We start from the raw sequence: 20949 nt of genomic DNA on the forward strand, positions 1-20949 counted from the left end.
GCCATGCTAACAAGACCATACTGCACTACACAAACCTTCTGACTCAGGTCTGTGGCTTCATCTGCATCTATGCTGCAAAAAGACAGGGCTTAGACTCAAGCCACAGTGGGACTCTGGTTCTGACACACCTGAGTCTAGCATGCAGATCTTGAGTGCTTGCTGACTGATTTGTGTGTGGAAAGTAGGGGAGCTTGGCCTCAAACCTGAGACAGAGCCTGGGCTTAGTGTGCACTGTAGGCATACCCTGACAGGCTAATGGTTTAACCCCACCTGTCCCATACCTATTCTGGTGCACCATTGAAACTGACACACCAACACCCTCATGCGAGTGGCGGTATGGTACTACCGAAGTACCAGTGCTACTGATATCAATAAATATACTGCCCATGCCAGTAAGCAAACACCTCTCACACATCTTGCAGTGGTGTCAGGGTGAATTAGCTTTTAATCAGTTGGCTGAAAAGGGACAAGACTGATGTAGGGGGAAAGGCTTCCTCTTTCTCAGGAACACCGTTGATTGGAGATAAATAGATAAGAGTGTTTTCCTGGCTGTAATGTGCTAGGGTAGTACACAAATGGCTGGTGGTGCCTCACTGAGAGTAGAATTTGCTCCTTCGTGATTAAGTGTGACAGGGGAAAAAAATGAGATACATTTTTTTAAATGAACTGTCACAAAGTACATACATTGTAAAAATTACTAGGCTAAACATTCCCAAAACACACACAGTCTATCTGGTCTCACTGGACTCAGTACCTGCTTAACCAGATTGTTATAAATCCCACCTGGTTTTGAGATCCTCAGGTAAAAGGTGCCATGGATATGCAGTTTTATTTAGGTAGGCACATAAGTCTATTCTCAGTCAGTCTCCTCTTCATTCCAAGTGTATTAGTACAGCAGAGATAAACTTAACACAGCCCTTGAGTTATGTCTGGTAAACAAGAGAAGTGTGGGACCAGGAATCAATGAACTAAAACTGGTGTGTTGGAAATTAGGCCAAATTAGGTCACATACTATTCATTTTTGGAGTCTTCAAGAAGAGGAAAAGTAATGAAGGCAAAGCAAACTGTGATGCTGTCCCGACTGTAGGGGCAGGAGTGAGCTTCTCCATCATGGCTGCCTCACTACCATCTCCTGGGAACCGACATCATCTTCATCCTAATCCTGAGTGATATTCTGAGCTGACCACACCAGAGAGAGGGAGCCAGATGACACCACCACCTCCACCAGCTCTGGCTAAATCCGAAACACCACTTGGGATGTGAGACACTTTTATTTCCCATCCACACCTTTCTTGTCTTTCCTATCTCTCTCTCAGTTTGCCTTCTGTTTAATAAGAAGTTGCTTTAGCCAGCCAGTACTGTATATTTTGCAACACTGCTGTAAGCCTGTGGCCAGCAAGGCAACTAAAAGCAATGCCCCAAACAGCCTGATGCTGGTACAAGTTTGCCAGGTCTCAGAGTGGCTAATAAGACAATGTGCTGTGACACTTTTTTTCCAAATATGGAGGTTACACGTGAAAGTCAACATGACTGACAGGAACTGCGTTTTCTATCTTCGCTCTTCCTTTCCCCCCCCCTCCTCTTTTGTGTGTTTTGTTTTGTCTTCTTTTTTTAGGAAATGGGATTGGACTTTAACAATGACAGGTCCAGCCCATCTCCACTAACTTCTCTTTTCCCCAAAAGGGTAGTTATCACCATCTTTAATACCATCTAAGAGACTGTCAAATGGGGTATTTTCCTTCTAAAACCTCCTTGTGGTTAAAGGGAACAAGGGATGTTGTAAAAATGAAAGCCATATTTAATACTTCACATTTCAGATGCTTTAACAGTTTTTTCTTTATTTTTTCTGTATCTTTAATGAAAGACTGAAAAGATTTTTAATGGTGTGTTTGCCATGGTACTAAGCAGGTTGAGGTTCCAAACTAAGTTAAAACTGTTGCATGTTGGACGGTGCAAGGCTTTTGTTAACACCTCTAACTCTTTGGGCCCATATATTCCATCTAAATTAACACAACAGCCCACAAGGGAGCCTCCTTCTGATCCACTCCCAGAAGCTCCTGCCTCCCCCATCCTGTTCCGTGCCCCTCCCTGCTGCCTCAGGTCTGTCCTGTGTCCCGCTCCCTGGTGGCGAGAGGAGCTGCTGTATGTTGCAGCAGATTGAAAGCTTGGCACATGGAGTGTGACCTGGGTGCTAGCCTCATTCCTAGTCATGTGTTATGTGCAGTGGATACAAGTTTGAAGCATGGCCGTGCATGCACACAGCTTACAGGGAACATTGCCCATTACTCTATTTGAAGGCAATGGGACTTGAAGGAGCTGAGTTCCTCTGAAAATCAGACTCCTTAAGTGACTTGCCCAAGGTCACCAACAGAGTCTGTGTCAGAGGAAGGATGATAATTTGAGTCTTTCGTTGACTTCAAAAGGCATTGGATCGGGCCTGGGGAGTATTAGACCATCTTGAGGTTTATGGAGGCAACTCATCTGTTCTTTGCAGGCTTAATAGCCTGAAGGTAGAAGAAACACTGAAAAACAAGACAGCAGTTTAAGGGAAAAATAGATATTATCTATAGAAAAGAAAATAGGATAAGATATGAAAGTCTTCAGAATTAGGTCCATACAAGGGCTCATAAATCCAAAGTTATAAAGAAAATAGGAAATTGTAGAGAGACCTGGTTCTGATTAAATGCAAGGAATAAAAACTGAAGGAAAACAGACCTCTCCCAGTAGATTCAGAGTATGGCTATTGAAAGGAATTTAGTTTTTTCTTATTGTAACTTGAGCATTTATCCAAATCCATTTGTTCTGAATTGATTAGAATTATTCTGCTTGAATATGGTGTATGGTAGGAGCTATGTAGAGGAAGTATAGTCTAATGGTTATAGCACAGGACTGGGGAGTCAAGTGATTGGGATTATATTCCCTGTCACTGATTTACTGTATGACCATGGACCACTCCATGTGGTCTCTCAGTGCCTTATTTTCCTCATATGTAACAAATGGGGTTATAACTGTGACCTAAAAACCTTTTGATGCCAACTAGCAGAGGGCACAGGAGTATAGAGGGGTGCAGGGATTCTCTGTGTTCAGCAAAAGAATGTCTTGTAAAGTCTCTACTGAAAGCTAGTGTCATACTGGTCATCATAATCATTATGAGATGTATACATGGAAAATAGAAGAGGAATTATGAGTATTTATTAAAATTATGTTCTCTAGGTCTCTAGTTAAAAGCCAGTCACTCGAAGGTAGCATATCTTGAGACAAACTTCTCCAGACAGAGGGTGAGATATGACATCATGGATATAATTGTATTGGGTGTTGTATGTCATACTGTAGAATTCTATTAGCATTGTAAGTTGAAAGCTAATAAAGAGTTAGCAGGGACTTCAGAAGGAAATTAACATGAAGAGGTAAACAGCAGGGAGGGGGAACATCCTGTATTATGTAAACATCAGTGGTCTGTTCTGGTATATGTAGGGATGCAGAGCCAGAAGAGTACCCAGAAGTTACCTACTACAGGATAGGCCCAAAAAAGAAAATAACAGAACGCCACTAGCCATCACCTTCAGCCCCCAACCAAAACCTCTCCAACACATCATCAAGGATCTACAACCTATCCTGAAGGATGACCCATCACTCTCACAGATCTTGGGAGATAGGCCAGTCCTTGCTTACAGACAGCCCCCCAACCTGAAGCAAATACTCGCCAGCAACCACACACCACACAACAAAAACACTAACCCAAAAACCTATCCTTTCAACAAAGCCCATTGCCAACTCTGTCCACATATCTATTCAGGGGACACCATCATAGGGCCTAATCACATCAGCCACATTATCAGAGGCTCGTTCACCTGCACATCTACCAGTGTGATATATGCCATCATGTGCCAGCAATGCCCCTCTGCCATGTACATTGGTCAAACTGGACAGTCTCTACGTAAAAGACTAAATGGACACAAATCAGACGTCAAGAATTATAACATTCAAAAACCAGTGGGAGAACACTTCAGTCTCTCCGGTCACTCGATTACAGACCTAAAAGTGGCAATTCTTCAACAAAAAAACTTCAAAAACAGACTCCAATGAGAGACTGCTGAATTGGAATTAATTTGCAAACTGGATACAATGAACTTAGGCTTGAATAAAGACTGGGAGTGGATGTGTCATTAACAAAGTAAAACTATTTCCTCTTGTTTATTTCCCCCCTACTGTTTCTCACACATTCTTGTCAACTGCTGGATATGGCCCACCTTGATTATCACTACAAAAGGTTCCCCCCACCGCTCCCCACCCACCCTGCTCTCCTTCTGGTAATAGCTCACCTTTCCTGATCACTCTTGTTACAGTCTGTATGGTAACACACATTGTTTCATGTTCTTTGTGTATATAAAATCCCCCCACTGTATTTTCCACTGTATGTAGTTGATGAAGTGAGCTGTAGCTCACAAAAGCTTATGCTCAAATAACCTGGTATCCCTCAGAAAGCAGTAACCTGACAGCAGATTTGCTTAATGAAAAGGGATTCTTAGTCAGGCTTGATTGAAAATTCTGGGAATGGCTCTGGGAGAGATAAGGGTCTTTAGACAGAAGGATAACTGGGCAGTGAAGTTTAGGCTTTAGAATGTGTGTTATGATGCTGTTTTATTTGTTCCCATCATTCTCACTGGTTTTTATTTGAATCTCTATAGTTTCTTAAACAAGTTCCCTTTAGCTTGATAATTGAAGTCAAGCGCCGTGCATAACATAGTGGTAATGGTTAAGATAAAGCTGGTACACTGAGGTACACTATTCATTTGTGAATGGAGGATCTGGGATCTCTGTGGGTATCAAGTGAGCAGGGACTGGATACCACCAGGAGACATTTTAAAGGGACTTGGCATCTGGGATGCATCTGCATCTGCAGGGGCAAAGACAGGGCTGGTGTAGCCCAAAAGAGAGTTCTTGAGTGGCTAACAGAATGATTGTCATGGGTCATGTACTCCCTGTCCCCTTTTGGGGTGGGGCATGGGTCATTGTAGGCTGTGGTTAAGTCTGCACGACCCCTCTGGGTCTCGAAGTAATGTGGCCTAACAGCCAAAGTCAGTCTACTCACCCTCTCTATCACGGCATGGTGGTCTATCAGTCAGAGTCCCAATTGCCACCCTCTCTCAGGGCTGTGCGGCCTACTGGCCAGAGTAAGTAGAGCTGGTGAGGCGGGCTGCCACTCCAGGGTGGGCAGCGGCCAGGATAGGGGGACCCGGGCCCTCCCTCTCCACCAGGTCCCAACCCAGGGCCCTGTCAGTGGCAGGGTTGCCCACCACCAGCTCTACAGAGTTCTGGCTGAAACACACCAAGCTATTCTCCAGTTCTCCAACCACCTCCCTGCAAAGACTCACTGGGTTACTTCCGACCTGCTTCTCCATAGCTTATGGTCTCCTGGTTGCCCCGATCTCTCTTCCCTTTGTGGGGTCCAGAGCCTGGGTGGTGTTCATAGCTGCTGGCTGGCTAGCCTCTGAGTCATGAAGTGCCAGCAGTTCTTCAGCAGGAGTCTGCAGTACACCTTCCTCTCCAGCGGTCAGTCCCAAATGAACTGGGCTGCTCCCTTTTATACCTGGCCTTCAGCCACAGCATGCCCAGCAGGGTCAGGGGTGTATGGTCTCCTTGGGCCAAAGAGAGGAATTAACCCTTGCAGAACTAGTTCAGGGCATGCACACCCCGTCACACCATGTCTACACTACAAAATTAAGTCAACTAACACCCAGCTGGCATAGGCAAGACTCCCTTTCACTGAAAGCAGATGTAACAAGGTGATTCGCCGCCCTATGTTCCCTGAGATGCACCAGAGTCATATTTATCTACCACATAAATGTTGTGAACTTGATTAACAAATATCTGCCCTCTGGCTTTGAGATCCTCAAGTTAAAGGTGCCATGGAGATGCTGACTTTTATTTAGGTAGACATCTGTCAATTTCCAGGCACTCTCCTCTTCATTCCAAGTGTATTAGCACAGTCGATTGAAGGAAGCCTTCGCTTCACTGCACAGCTGTGGATTGCGTAGCGTAGATTCTGCACGTTAAACGGAAAAAGGAATCCTTGTGATAGTGCTAGATTCATTATAAATTGGATTTCTTTTCCTCCCACTAGAAAAGAATTCTTGCTATGGCTCCTTCACTGTGAAACTGAAAGGCATAGCTATTTTAATTTTCCTAAATCATTCCATACGAGGGTTTATTGTCAAGTAGTGAGACAAACCAAAATGTTCTGAAGTCAAATCTGTCAGCAACCTTTCCAGTGTATTGACTCTGGTTGAAGATTGTTCATATTCAGTGATTGTATGATACTTGCATAAGCACTAGGCCACGGGGTTGTACTGTGGCTTAAAGCCACAGCTAACATTGTGTGTTTAGATTTCATGGAGGTATTTGTGGATGACCCAGCCAGAATACCACAGGCATCTTAGAGAGCAGATATGCAAGCTGCAACGTCCTTCAAGAGCAAGCACTCCCCCTGCACCCGGCTCTGCTGGGTAATGGTACGTTGTAATTGATTCTAATTGATTCTACTAAATTTGGGTTTGTTTTTGCCTCATACAGTACTTAAGGTTTTAGGCTTAATTTTGGTATTTTGCAGGAGTGGTTCTAAAAATGACAGGTTACAATAATGAACAGTAGTGATTTTGTACTACCATTGTGAAATACTGTCATATTTTTAGGTTTCAGAGTAGCAGCCGTGTTAGTCTGTATTCTCAAAAAGAAAAGGAGTACTTGTGGCACCTTAGAGACTAACAAATTTATTAGAGCATAAGCTTTCGTGAGCTACAGCTCACTTCATCGGATGCATTTGGTGGAAAAAAAAAAAAAACTCCGATGAAGTGAGCTGTAGCTCACGAAAGCTTATGCTCTAATAAATTTGTTAGTCTCTAAGGTGCCACAAGTACTCCTTTTCTTTTTGTCATATTTTTCTAAGGGAAAAGTTGGATAGTTCTGTCCCTTGCAGTATTGCACAGAGTTAGCTACTGAGAGAATTTTCTCTGGTAACATGAAAAGTTTGTATTCTATATGTGGCTGGGCAAAGTGAGTCAGATAAGTTAGAACGGTCCCGAACTGTCACCTCAAACCCAAAATGAACTTGAGGTTCAAAAAATGTGAATAACTTTTTGATTTGACTCTTACATATTTTCATTGTCTGGTTTTTAAGCCAAAGGGAAAATTTCTGATATTTCCAGTTGAGTTAGAAATGCCACATGTTTCTCAAGCTTTTTTCTCAGAATTTTCCCAAGCTTGGTCCCAAAGCTGTATAGTTCTGTGTGTTTAATGGAACTGAACCTCTATCATTTTGGAGGCTTGCCATTCACAATTTGTATATTGAAAGTATAAACAAGGCATTGACAATTTTTAGTTTTCATGTGATCTTAGATCACAGGATAATGCTTCTGGCAGGAAAATTATTTTATACGAAGCACTTTCCTCTTATGTACTGTAGCATGTTACCATTAAGAAATGCACTTGTTCTGCCAGGAGAATGAAAATGAGAGATCTTAAAGCATCACTGCCTATGTTTTCTTAGCCCTCCTCCCTTAGTCAATGTACCGATTTTGACTGGTTTCTAAGCCATCTTACTCCTCTGTCTGAGTGTTCCTGTAAAGCTTGGAAACCTACCGTATTGGCTCTGCATTTGACTTCTGCTACCTGAGACACTTGGCTGATTTTTCCACATGCAAAAACAACAAACCAATTCTATCCCCAATCCACCCTTTTAAAAAAGTGTTAAATAAAATGCACAGTGGGTTCCACCTCCAATTCCCCAGTCTGGTGTTGCAAAATCCCTGCACTTCCAGAGTCATAGCCTATTTTAGGACAAATCAGTGGGGAGATTATTAAATAACTGAGCATTTCCATTTGGCATGCTTTGCCTCTGAGGCAGTTTTTAGTTTCACCTGACTTTGTCAACGCTAAAGTTATTAATATTTACTCAAAAATAAAGGGAGTGAGACAATATTTCCCTTCTGTGGGATAATTGCAAAACTGTCTCACTGTTGCAAACCCTTGCTAAGGGGCAGATGGAAAAATCACTGCTGTCCATTCATTAATGTAAACTCCCCACCCCACCTCCCACTCTTTGAAGGAAGATTTCAGCCCTGGCTTCTAACTGTAGCCTAAACAGTTTGCCTTTGGTCTCTCCTTACTGCATAGACTGTTAATATTCCTAGTTGCTCTTCCTCCCTTTTAGTGAATATAATGCTGGTGATAGGCTGGGTGGCAGCCCTGGGGTCTGATGCAATCACTCTCAGCATAGTTCAGCACAGGTATTTTAAGTGCTACTATCTTTTTCCTGCTACTTCACCAATGATCTTCTCACTGTTGAGCTGGAGGGATCCATTTTAGAGCTGAGGGAAATTCAGTCTCTATGTCCATTCCATCCTTGGTTTCTCCATTGAGACTGACAGGTGCCAGTTAGCGCATGTGTGTGTGTGTGTGTGTGTGTGTGTGTGAATTATGATGTGGGTCAGGATGGAATCATCTACTCATTCCACATACTTCACCAAACAGCCATCAAATGGCTCCATCGCTGGTAATGGCTTTTGGCAATGGCCGACCCAAGCTGGATTCCCACCAGCAACCTCACAGTGAAAGGCTGTATATCCAATTAACAATCCCCTGTGTACTTTATGTGCACGGTTACTCATATGGGTAAGATCTTTGTACTTCCTTGTTTAATAATTGTTCACAGGTTTTTATGTTTTTTAACAGTTGGATAATTGCTTTTTCTGGGAAGCACGGCATCAGTAACATTAAGCTCTTGAAGACTGTCCCTGAATATATCACAGTCTGTGTCTGTTCTGGTATTCTAAAAAATCAGATCCCATCCTGTTTCACCCAGCAGTTATTTAATGAGAGGGTGTGCTGTTCACTTTTGTCTGCCTTTTTCTTTTCTTTTTTTACTATGGCTGTAACTTTAGAAGTTCATAATCAACCAGGAAAGAATAAAAGCAGGGAAATCTAGGTACATCAGCTAGTCCTGATGGCACCAAAGGCTCAGAACAATTTGGGTGGAGCAGCTATTTTGTTGCACTCCTGCCTTCAGAACTGTGGGTGTCACTAGAATTTTGCTTCTCCTGAAATGTACTGCCACTGAAAGCAGTGCTTCTCAAAAAAGGTGTTGTAGCTGTGAGAGGTGGGGTAGGTGATCAGTCACATTCTTTAGGGCACAGTCACTAGACAGCAAAAAGTCGGCAGAAGTGATATTCTGCCAAAAATTTAACAAGAGACACCACATCAGTTGTTTTTTTCTTGTATATAGTGTTGGGTATGTGATAGGAGAGCAAGATCATCTGCGAAGTCCAGGTCTTCAAGGATGAAATGGTGTCCATTTAATGCCTGTTGGCATGTCTTCTGTTGTATACTGCATTACTCAGTCAATGGCAATCTCCTATCACATACCCAACACCATATACAAGAAAAAACAACTTGACTCAACGTATTCAGACAGCAAATTGGACTGAAAATCAATTGCAATAAGACAGATATCATGACCTTTAATAATGCCTCACCATCACCAATACGGATAGAGTATTATGTTCTCACCAATGTAGAAACATTCACATACGTGAGCAGCACCATCAGCCAGGATGGTGGAACAAGCCAGGACATCCAGAACAAAATCAATAAAGCCAGGAACACCTTCAGGAGCTTAAATACAGTCTGGAAATCATCAAAATACACCACCAAAACCAAACTCAATATTTATCAGAGCTGCGTACTTTCAACATTACTTTATAGTGCAGAATGCTGGGGAATTAGAAAGTATGACTTGTCCAAACTGTCTTCATTCCATAGAACCTGCCTCAGAAAAATCCTCCGTATCTTTTGGCTCAGAACAGTCTCAAACCAAGATCTATTGACAGAATGCAGCCAAGAGGATCTGAGCACCATCATTGACAGGAGGCGTTGGAGATGGATGGGCCATGTGCTTCGGATGGAAACTGATTCTATCACCAGAATAGCAATAAGATGGACACTTGAAGGCAAGTGAAAATGAGGCCGCCCAAAAACAGCATGGTGAAGAGCTATGGAAGCCAAGCTGAAAAATCTGGGGCACAGCTGGGGACCCATTGAAAGACTTGCCAGGAACAGACAGAAGTGGAGGAGCTTCATCACTGTCCTAAACGCCAAAGGTGTAATGAGAACATGATGATGACTACATCATTAGGCAAAGCACATGACATGTCTCGAGTAAAATAGTTTTTTTCCCCCAATGCCCCAGTTGGTACTATATCCCCAGCCACCAAATGTATTGATCCCAAATAATCATCAGTTCTACATCCCCCTTTATATACATTCTATTCTGCTTCCTCCCCAAAATCACCCATCTCAGCCCAGTACCTCTTCATCCACCATGCTTCCCTCAGCCCATCCTGGAAGATCCTCTAGGTGGCTCCCCTTCTTAGTTATCGGGAACTGCCCATCACAGCCTCAAAAGGGGTGGGAGGTCTGTTGTCTTACAGACTTCATCTCTTTTGTAGCTGGTTATATGGTTAAGTGAGTCCTTTCTACAGTCTGGATGGGAAATGTGACCACTTTGGTTCCTGAAGTAGATGGGTCTCTCCAGCTTGTGTGGGTTGACTAAAAGAGTGGATCTCCTCTGATTGCTGGCTGATGGAGCAGGTCGCTGAGGTAGGCCTGGTCACTGGGGCAGAGTCAGGCTACAATGGTTGCAGGACTCTCACTCAGTTGCAGCACCAGGTTGGCCCAGCTTCTCCTTCTGATGCACTGCTGGTATGGCCAACCGGGACTACCTGATGCTCTCCCAGGTGAGAACATAAAATGGTTGTTTCCTTTGCAGCAAGTGCCACTATTGTGGGAGTTGCCAGAGGCGAGCAGCAGCTCACTCAATTCTAATCCCTGAGAGGGCTAGGAATATGAATGAGCAAAGTTGACCTCAGCATATATGGGTTGACTTCCATCTTGTCTACTGTCATCACACCAGTTTGCATGGGACTGTCCTGAGGATATTTGGGGGGTGGGGGTGGGAGAGGAGGGCTAGCAAGATGATCATTTGGGATATGCAGCAAACTTAACTCTAATTTTATGTAAAAGGAGTGGGAGGGAACTGTAGATTCTTCTCGGCCTCCTGCTGCAGGAATGCAGCTGCTTGTTCCATTCTAACCTGGCATTCTGATTGTTTGTTTTCAAAGCTATCTTTGAAAGGTAAAATTCTAGAAACTTAGTTTTGAAAAAAGAAAATCTCAGTTTACTCCTTTTCATGGGGCCCAAAGGCAACCTCTGTTAACGAGGAACATGAGTATCTGAGAGTCCCTTCCAGAACAACAATGGTGGCCGAGGGTATGTCATAAGTGGTGTCACTTCTAACTATGTATCTCCAGAGACAACTCCACACAGCATTTCAGGGTGCCCAGGGGTGTGTATATTTTAGGAATCCTCAGATATTACCAGGTGACAGCTGTTTGTCTTCTGACCCATCTTAGGAGGTACAACTTAATTTCTTTATATACATTCATCTTTCTCTATTCTACTTTTGTTTTCTCTTTCATTTCAATAAATGTTGTTTTCTATGAAAACATCCACTCAATGTGCAGTGGCAGTCAAAAAAGTGAACAGAATGTTGGGAATCATTAAGAAAGGGATGGATAATAGGACAGAAAATATTATGTTGCCTCTATATAAATCCATGGTACGCCCATATCTTGAATACTGTGTGCAGATGTGGTTGCCCCATCTCAAAAAAGATATATTGGAATTGGAAAAGGTTCAGAAAAGGGCAACAAAAATGATTAGGAGTATGAACAACTTCCATATGAGGAGAGATTAATAAGACTGGGACTTTTCAGCTTGGAAAAAAGACAGCTAATGGGAGGTATGATTGAGGTCTATAAAATCATGACTGGTGTAGAGAAAGTAGATAAGGAAGTGTTGTTTACTACTTCTCATAACACAAGAACTAAGGGTCACCAAATGAAATTAATAGACAGCAGGTTTAAAACAAATAAAAGGAAGTATTTCTTCACATGACGCACAGTCAATCTGTGGAACGCCTTGTCAGAGGATGTTGTGAAGGCCAAGACCATAACAGGGTTCAAAAAAGAACTAGATAAATTCATGGAGGATAGGTCTATCAATGGCTATTAGGCAGGATGGGCAGGAATGGTGTCCCTACCCTCCATTTGCCAGAAGCTAGGAATGAGCAACAGCGGATGGATCACTTGATGATTACCTGTTCTGTTCATTCCCTCTGGGACAACTGGCACTGGCTGCTGTTGGAAGACATGATACTGGACTAGGTGGACCTTTGGACTGACCCAGTAGCACTGTTCTTATGTTCTTGTAGGTGTTATTAGTCAACATAGGAATATTTGTTTTTTTCCTGTAAATTCTCCTTTACTGAAATCCTTCATCCATAAATCTTCTTATTCTCTTATTATTCACTTATAGCTTCAGTGAATTCTCTTTTCTGCTCTTGACTTCATTGTTGTCTTTCCTGTAACTGAAAAAGAAAATAGCTGCTTATAAAAGTACCAGTAAAACAAAACTGGACCGTGAAATAAATGGCAGCAAAGGTTAGGATTGTGCAGATTTTTGAAGAATGGGAACAAAGACTCAGGTATCTATTGAATAAGAGTGAAACAGGGAGCTCTATATGCACACACAGTTGTTTAATATGCACACACAGTTGTCTCTATTTGTATTCCTCTGTACTAGCTGCTAAATGTTTGTGAAGTACAAATTGTCCTGAATGAGCATATGTTTTGCTTTTGTCAGCACAGTCTTGAAAAATCCCTGAAGACCTGCTGCCTACAGGTCCTGTCTTGGCAAAGCATTTCCTTCTGATTTTTGCTGAAATATCTGCTAGCAAGGATCTCCATTCTGATTTTTAAAACAGGACTCTGCCCCATACTTCAGGTACAAAACAAGAAGCGGGGTGGGGAAAATCCCTTCAGGGAAATAGAATATTCTTTTTCAATCTCCTGACAGTAAAGATACGTTTTAGATATGTCTACACCAATTCCACACATTTCTGATTAGGACAGCTTGTCAAGACATGGATGATTGAAAAATGACCTGTGCCTTGAAATTGTAGCTGTCCACTAATTAAGCCCTTGGTTTTCCTTTCAGATCCCTGCAGATAATTGAAATGTACCACTTGATAATTAAACATTCAATTATTGGAAGCTTTCTTCTTTTGAAAGGTCGAGCAGAATAGCGAAAGGACTCTTATAGCAGTGCTAACGTTGCTGGTATGGGGGGAAGAGGTGAGCATCTGCATGGTGAAGGCATACACAGTTCTAGTGTGATTTAGCAAAACATTTTAGGCTAAAGAGGTTTGTTTTTTTTTTATTTCCAGCTTTCTTACGGCCTGATCTAAAGCCTATTGAAATCAATGGGAGTCACTCCACTGCCTTCACTGGGCTTTGAATCCTGTCCCTATACACGTGCTTAATTTTAAATCAGTGGGAGTACTCTTGTGCTTAGAGTTAAGCATGTACATGAAAGCTGTACAGGATCAGGCCGTTGGAAAGTATGGCAAGAACAGGAGTGCTATGCACTAGAAAAGGCTTTGGAACATGTGTCGCCTAAATGCTATTAACTCCATAGTTTACATTGATGGAAGATGTTTATACCCACAAATATGTCACATGGAGTATATGGTACTGGCACTACTGCTGGGTGCAATTTTAATGTCTGGCTTGGAAATTCTAGAAGAAGCACTTCACTTCTGGCCTGTCTAAAAGTACTGTGGCTAATCCTCAAAACACACACGTGAGCTGGTTAAATACAATTATCCAGGTATTAATCACCCTGTATTTATAACTCAGGGAACTGGCATGTGCTGTATAGAAAATTAGTAGTAATAAAATTCAGAATTGATGAAGTACATATGGAAGTGTGGTAATTATCATTAGAAATCTGTTTAAAATCTATAGTCATGAATATGAACAATTTGTCTAATAAATAAAACAGTGTGTGACTTGGAGAACAGACACATGCTTTAGGGTGGCCTTGTTAATTAAAGTGGCTTGCCTTAGTTACTAAAGAAATAATGGAGTGCGCTAGTTTACACCAGCAGAGAATCTGGCCCAATATGTTTTCATACACGCTGGAAAATCATAGTGATTTAGGGCTTTAGCTCTGGATGCTTTTGTGTTGAAAAAGGCTTAATGAACAGGAATGTGGGGAGGCGGGGGGACAATTTGGGAACTAACTATAACAAGACTAGATCTAGGCTCAGGATGGAATCAGGGACAAGTTTAGAGGTGAGCAGAATCAAAGGTTTGGAAAAAAAATCAAGGCATTGTACTAGTGACTGTGAGTATGATATTATTTATATTAAAGTTGTGTTAGAACTTGTATTGCCAAGTCTTGCAATTTTATCCCACGTCTTGTAAAATCTGGTGCTTTTCTTAAAGCCCCATCTCCTGGAATAATCTCTCTCTCTTCTAAATATACTTTGGGGCAAAATCATCATAACATATCAATGGGGCATCCATAAAGACATTACCTGTCCCATGCATATACCCCTCCACTGAACTTTGCCTTGGTCATTGTGTTTAGTAGGGACTCAGGGAGCAGATTTTTTTTTTTCTGTCACAGCGATTTTGTAAAATGTCTCAAAAGATGCATTTTCCTTCACAAAGATGCTATAGAAATCTTAATATACTGAAAGGACTATGGATTCCAATAGCTTCAACCCAACATCTACACATCTCATTACTCTGCTACCTGCTTAATCTACTCTGCTCACCTACTGAATATTCTGCTCATATCAAGTATTGTCATTAAAATATATGTAGCTTGTGTGATGCATGTACCCAAGACATAATTGTTATCAGAAAGCTCCTTTACTCAGATATAGGTATCTTTAAGATACTTTTCTGCCAATGGAACTAGCAAGGTACAAATGACCACCATCCTTCTGGGTGGAGGGAATTCACAGTAGCAGTAAGTGGCTGACTATAATAGAATTGCATAAATGTTGATGCTACAATGTAACTGGAAAAATGAACTGAGTAAAGGAAGTTTCAGAGTAGCAGTCGTGTTAGTTTGTATTCGCAAAAAGAAAAGGGGTACTTGTGGCACCTTAGAGACTAACAAATTTATTTGAGCATAAGCTTTCGTGAGCTACAGCTCACTTCATCGAATGCATCCGATGAAGTGAGCTGTAGCTCACGAAAGCTTATGCTCAAATAAATTTGTTAGTCTCTAAGGTGCCACAAGTACTCCTTTTCTTTTTGAGTAAAGGAGCTTTCTGATAACAATTATGACTTGGGTACATGCATCACACAAGCTACATATATTTTAATGACAATACTTGATATGAGCAGAATATTCAGTAGGTGAGCAGAGTGGATTAAGCAGGTAGCAGAGTAACGAGATGCGTAGATGTTGGGTTGAAGCTATTGGAATCCATAGTCCTTTCATTATATTACCTCTTGCAGTTATGTGAGTTCTGTTGAAGTGTGTGTGTAATTCTTTACCTTGATATCTCTATTTCACAGCAGAGCCATGTGTGGGCAAAACCACCATTCTCAGTGGCAGCAAGAGCTATATTCCCAGCATTACTCTTTCTTAAAGATCTAAAAGAGGGTCAGCCACACATTTTTTTGTCACGTTAACTACTAAGTGATCTTTATCACACATTGCAATGAAAAGAGCAGCCTGTCTTCAAACTTGCTTAGGGGCAGTAGGGAGGAACAGAAGCAAAAGACACACTTCTAAATGGAAACCAGTTAACTGTAACAATCATGTTGTTGATGGTTTGACTACTGGTCCACATGTCTGTTGTAATATGTACTTCCTGCCCTGAACCTCCTTGCAGGCCTAGTTAACCTTTAGTTTCAGAGCATCAGACAGTTTAGGAATGTTATCAGGGAAAAATAGTTCACTAAATGTTTGATCATTGGGAACTGCATAGATGTATGTGTATAAAATGCCATGTGAGTTCCTACCACTCAATAGATGTGTTTTGAATGGCATAAACAACAGTAGTAATTTGCAGTCATTTCAGAATTTGTTTTTCTCACTCCTAATTGTTAGCTATATAATAAGAAGCAGATTTTTTTCCCCTGCAATTCAAATGTCTCCTTTAATATGTTTTGTATCTTGATGGACAAAAGAGTGTATTAGCTCTTCTGCTTGCTTGAATGCTTTTAGGGAGGGGAAAAAATTCTCAGCTTTGATGTATTGTGAATAGGCTGGTGTGAGTTTGGAGGATTATGAGTTGCTGGGCTCACCATCTGGGAGAATAATTTAATTAATTAATATTTTAAAAATGAACTTGGAAGTCCCGAGGTCAGCAGGGCTTGACAGAATATTCACCAGGAATCCAAGTTGAAAGTACTTCATTGGCATTCTAGTTTTATTTACTGGTGGGAGTGTTTCCAAATCTAACGTAGCAGCATCCAGATTCACTGCCTATATATGCTTACTATAGTTAACAATATTTCAAGTCTCTAAATCAGACAATGTAAAATATACAGTATAAGTTCTTGCTTCTCAGAGCTCAGTGTCCTGGCTTCTAGACAGCAGGAGTTTCTCAAGAGAGGACCTCTTGTTCTCTTCTATGTCTTCCTTCTGGGCTTGTTTAAATGTAATGAGGCCAGCTGTCTTTTGTAGCTCAACCAGCCCTAATGTTTAGCTCTTTTCTTTTTAGCCAGATACCAGAGAGAGAAATTCCCTCCTGCTCATCAGGAGTTCTGCTTCCAAAGAATTATGAAAACCAATTAGTATCTGGATCACAGTTCAGTATAGATACACTGGTAACTGGCTTCCTGGGCAGCAAGTGTGCTGGCTTGTAAAAGCACTGCATTGATTACATGGCTCATGGGGTTTTATTCTGATGTACCAAATGGGACAGGGTTCTTCCAGCCCAAGAGCATTCCCTGAAAGAATCCCAAGGGGGCCTATACACCCTGTCAGAAAGACTTACTGAGTTGTTTATTTTCCTGCTTTATCAAATGTTGTTTTCCCCAGTTCAAAAACATGACTTGTTCATATTACTATGTGATGAGCCTTACTAAGGACTTAGAGGAATGGGGATTCCTTCTTATGGTATCCTAACTCATTCAACTCAATGGTAATATATTAGACCATGGTGAAATTAATTACTGAGCTTGTGTGGTTAGTTCAAACACTCTCCAGCTGGGAATGAGCCATATAACATTCTTGCAGCATCAGTTGAAAAGGCTGGGTCACATGTTAAGTATTATCTGCTTTTACACTCCAAGACAAAAGGAAAATAAACAAAACAAGGGACATATGCACATGCTGACATGATACTAAAGGTTTTTGATTGTGTTGGTACACCAGTTTGCCTGCCCATAGATCATACCAGGATAGAGAAGGGAGTACCTGGATTCACTGCAGCTTTAGAGGAATGTTCAGAAATTTCACTGCAAACACAGGGGCATTACACCAACCTGGCAAGGAGCTGTAGAAAGGCAATGCCAAGTTGTGTAGTATTTGCTAGTGAGGATACTATCAGTTGTTTTTCCTCTGACAGCCAAGTTTGTAAATGTTGAATTTGATGACAAGATAAAGCCAAGTTTCTCTCTGTTCCTCTGTTTCTTCAAGTATGTGGAAGGGCAGTGCAAGGTCTTCCATCTCTCTTGCACACTAACTACCTCTATAATTCTGCTCTCAGCCTTTACTGCATAGGATGTGAAGGACCAGAGTGGGGAGTAAAATCTGCTCCTCATATGGGCAACATGGAGGATAGGCCTATGACACAGTGCTTGAGCCCAGAGCTGAACAACATTCTGGTCACTAATGTACTGGGTATTTCCCTCCCACAGTGGATTTAATTGGGGCTTAATTAGACAGGACACTGACCAGCCCATCAGGTGGGAAGAGTGAAAGGTCAGGAAGGAGGTGCAAAGGGGAAGGATGGCAGGGACCAAGGGTACAGGATCTCAGGTTGGGGAGATCTTGCCTTCTCCTTCCCCAGAGAGTGGGCTAAGGCTGAAGTTTACTTCCAGTTGTATGTTGCTGCACAACACTGTACTGGTGAACAATAAATAACACATGGGTGTTTATAAACTTGAAAGTGTCCACTTGGTGGTGGTGGTGGTCCAAAGTGTGGAATAGGAAACCTGTTACAAGGCTGCAGGACAACCAGCGTGTCCTACCTTGCACCATTTTGTTGAATAACAGCCCTTAACCATCTACTTATTTTGCTGGATTGTCTTTCTTTGGAATAACACAAGATGGACACTTCAGGTCTTCTCCAGTGTCCTAGAAAGGGTTGCTGGAATTATAGCTAATGTGGAATCCACATTATAGGTAGCTGCTATAAATTGGCCTTTGCTCAGTTAGAGACAGGTACATTTATACTGGGTTTTTAAGAACCATTGGAGGCAAATCTTTCCTTCGGATTCTTATTCACTGCAAATAAAGCATGCTGAAAGCGGCATTTCTAACATATTGACTTCCAGGCATCTTTATAAAACATTGTAGAATGTATGTTTATCAATGTTACACAGTATAAAAAAGGAGTTATTGTATGGAGATGAGGACTCTGAAAATGACTTCAGTGGTAGTACTACTCAATCCATGACACCGAAGCCCCCACCTAACTCTCTGGGGCTCTACTCCTGTGTTTTGTGGAGTCCATGTACTTGATTGGTACTAATCTCCCATAAACATGGAGACAGGTGACATTGAGCAGACAAGATGGAAAAGATCAGATGATCGTGAATGAAAGAAGAAGAGAGTAAATACCATAGTACTGAATAATCTCAGGATGGCACAAAATAATCACGATACTGCTATAATGCAAGCATAATGGTGCTACATTAACATGAGTAGCCATGTTGCAGTGCCATGATACAAACATCACAGCAGTGTCAAAATGTCCTTCTCTGGTTATTTTTGGCGCTTTGCAATTCTGTGTGAGTAAATGGCTCTCCCAGGCTATCACTGCTTTAGTGTATAGCCCCAGAGACTAGAAAGCTAATAATGCTAACTGTGAGCTGTAGCTCACGAAAGCTTATGCTCTAATAAATTTGTTAGTCTCTAAGGTGCCCCAAGTACTCCTTTTCTTTTTGCGAATACAGACTAACACGGCTGCTACTCTGAAACCTGTGCTAGGAATATCTGTTACTGTAGAGTTGCCTTTGTGTGGTTAACAACTTCTTAACTGTACTTTAAAGTACAATAAAAACAGAGATATTTAATAAGTGCCTTTCAGAAAAAAATATAGTTAATGGTATTTTTACACATTTAATCACAACATCAATTAGTGGAGTCAATTAAGAATTAAAGAGAAATTATCCCATTCAGTATCACAGCAAAATAGTTTTGACTGAACGATCCAGTCTTTGACATGACATTAAAATATTGCTCTCTGTTGTGTTTGTACTGATCTATTTTATATCATGTCATTATCCAACCAACAAAACATCCTGTCCATCAGAGACAGTGCGTCCCTGGAAGAGTTTTACTGCTTTGCTATATAAAGTGAGTAATTTGTTAAGCGTTCAGTCTGTATTTACGGTATCAGCTAAGGGAGCTATCAGAACCATTGTGTGTAATGGATTTGGTCTAAACCTGAATTTACCAGTGGATGGCTTTTTGAACAGTCTGCTATAATAATTCATTTTTGGCAAAGAGGTCCCAGTAATGATAGATCTTAAAATATTTCCAATGAAATATCATGGAACAATCTGGTCACTGATTCCTTGCATAGGAAGACCATCAAAAAATAGGTGGGAAGAAAAAAAAAGATTTTAGAGAAAAATGGTGATTAATGGAGAGGAAAAGCAGGAAGCAAGGGAAAAATGGAATGGAGAGAAAGAGAAAAGCAAATGGCGAGAGAAATACAGAGGGACAAAACTAGGAAGACATAAACAGAGGAAATGAAGCTAATTAATCCAGGCATCAGGAGAAAGAAGAACAAAGAACAGAAGAATAAGCTAAATACAGACTACAAAAGGAGGAGGAAAAACAAGGAAACAAAAGGAAGAGAACAAAAGGAAAAATGTGGAAGTGAAGAAAAGTGGAGGATGGCTGGCGAGGGAGATGAAGAGTGATAGACATAGAGGGAAAGGAGTACTTGTGGGCACCTTAGAGACTATCAAATTTATTTGAGCATAAGCTTTCGTGAGCTACAGCTCACTTCATCGGATGCATTTGGTGGAAAAAGCAGAGGAGAGATTTATATACATACACACACAGAGAACATGAAACAATGGGTTTATCATACACACTGTAAGGAGAGTGATCACTTAAGATGAGCCATCACCAGCAGCGGGGGAGAGGGGGAAGGAGGAAAACCTTTCATGGTGACAAGCAAGGTAGGCCATTTCCAGCAGTTAACAAGAAAATCTGAGGAACAGTGGGGGGTGAGGTGTGTGGGGGGGAAGAAATAACATGGGGAAATAGTTTTACTTTGTGTAATGACTCATCCATTCCCAGTCTCTATTCAAGCCTAAGTTAATTGTATCCAGTTTGCAAATTAATTCCAATTCAGCAGTCTCTCGTTGGAGTCTGTCTTTGAAGTTTTTTGTTGAAGGATAGCCACTCTCAGGTCTGTAATCGAGTGACCGGAGAGACTGAAGTGTTCTCCGACTGGTTTTTGAATGTTATAATTCTTGACATCTGATTTGTGTCCATTCATTCTTTTACGTAGAGACTGTCCAGTTTGGTCAATGTACATGGCAGAGGGGCATTGCTGGCACATGATGGCATACATCACATTGGTAGATGCGCAGGTGAATGAGCCTCTGATAGTGTGGCTGATGTGATTAGGCCCTATGATGGGGTCCCCTGAATAGATATGTGGACAGAGTTGGCAACGGGCTTTGTTGCAAGGATAGGTTTCTGGGTTAGTGGTTCTGTTGTGTGGTGTGTGGTTGCTGGTGAGTATTTGCTTCAGGTTGGGGGGCTGTCTGTAAGCAAGGACTGGCCTGTCTCCCAAGATCTGTGAGAGTGATGGGTCGTCCTTCAGGGTTGGTTGTA

This window comes from Dermochelys coriacea, chromosome 7 (genome assembly GCF_009764565.3).
Source record: "Dermochelys coriacea isolate rDerCor1 chromosome 7, rDerCor1.pri.v4, whole genome shotgun sequence".
Taxonomy (NCBI): domain Eukaryota; kingdom Metazoa; phylum Chordata; order Testudines; family Dermochelyidae; genus Dermochelys; species Dermochelys coriacea.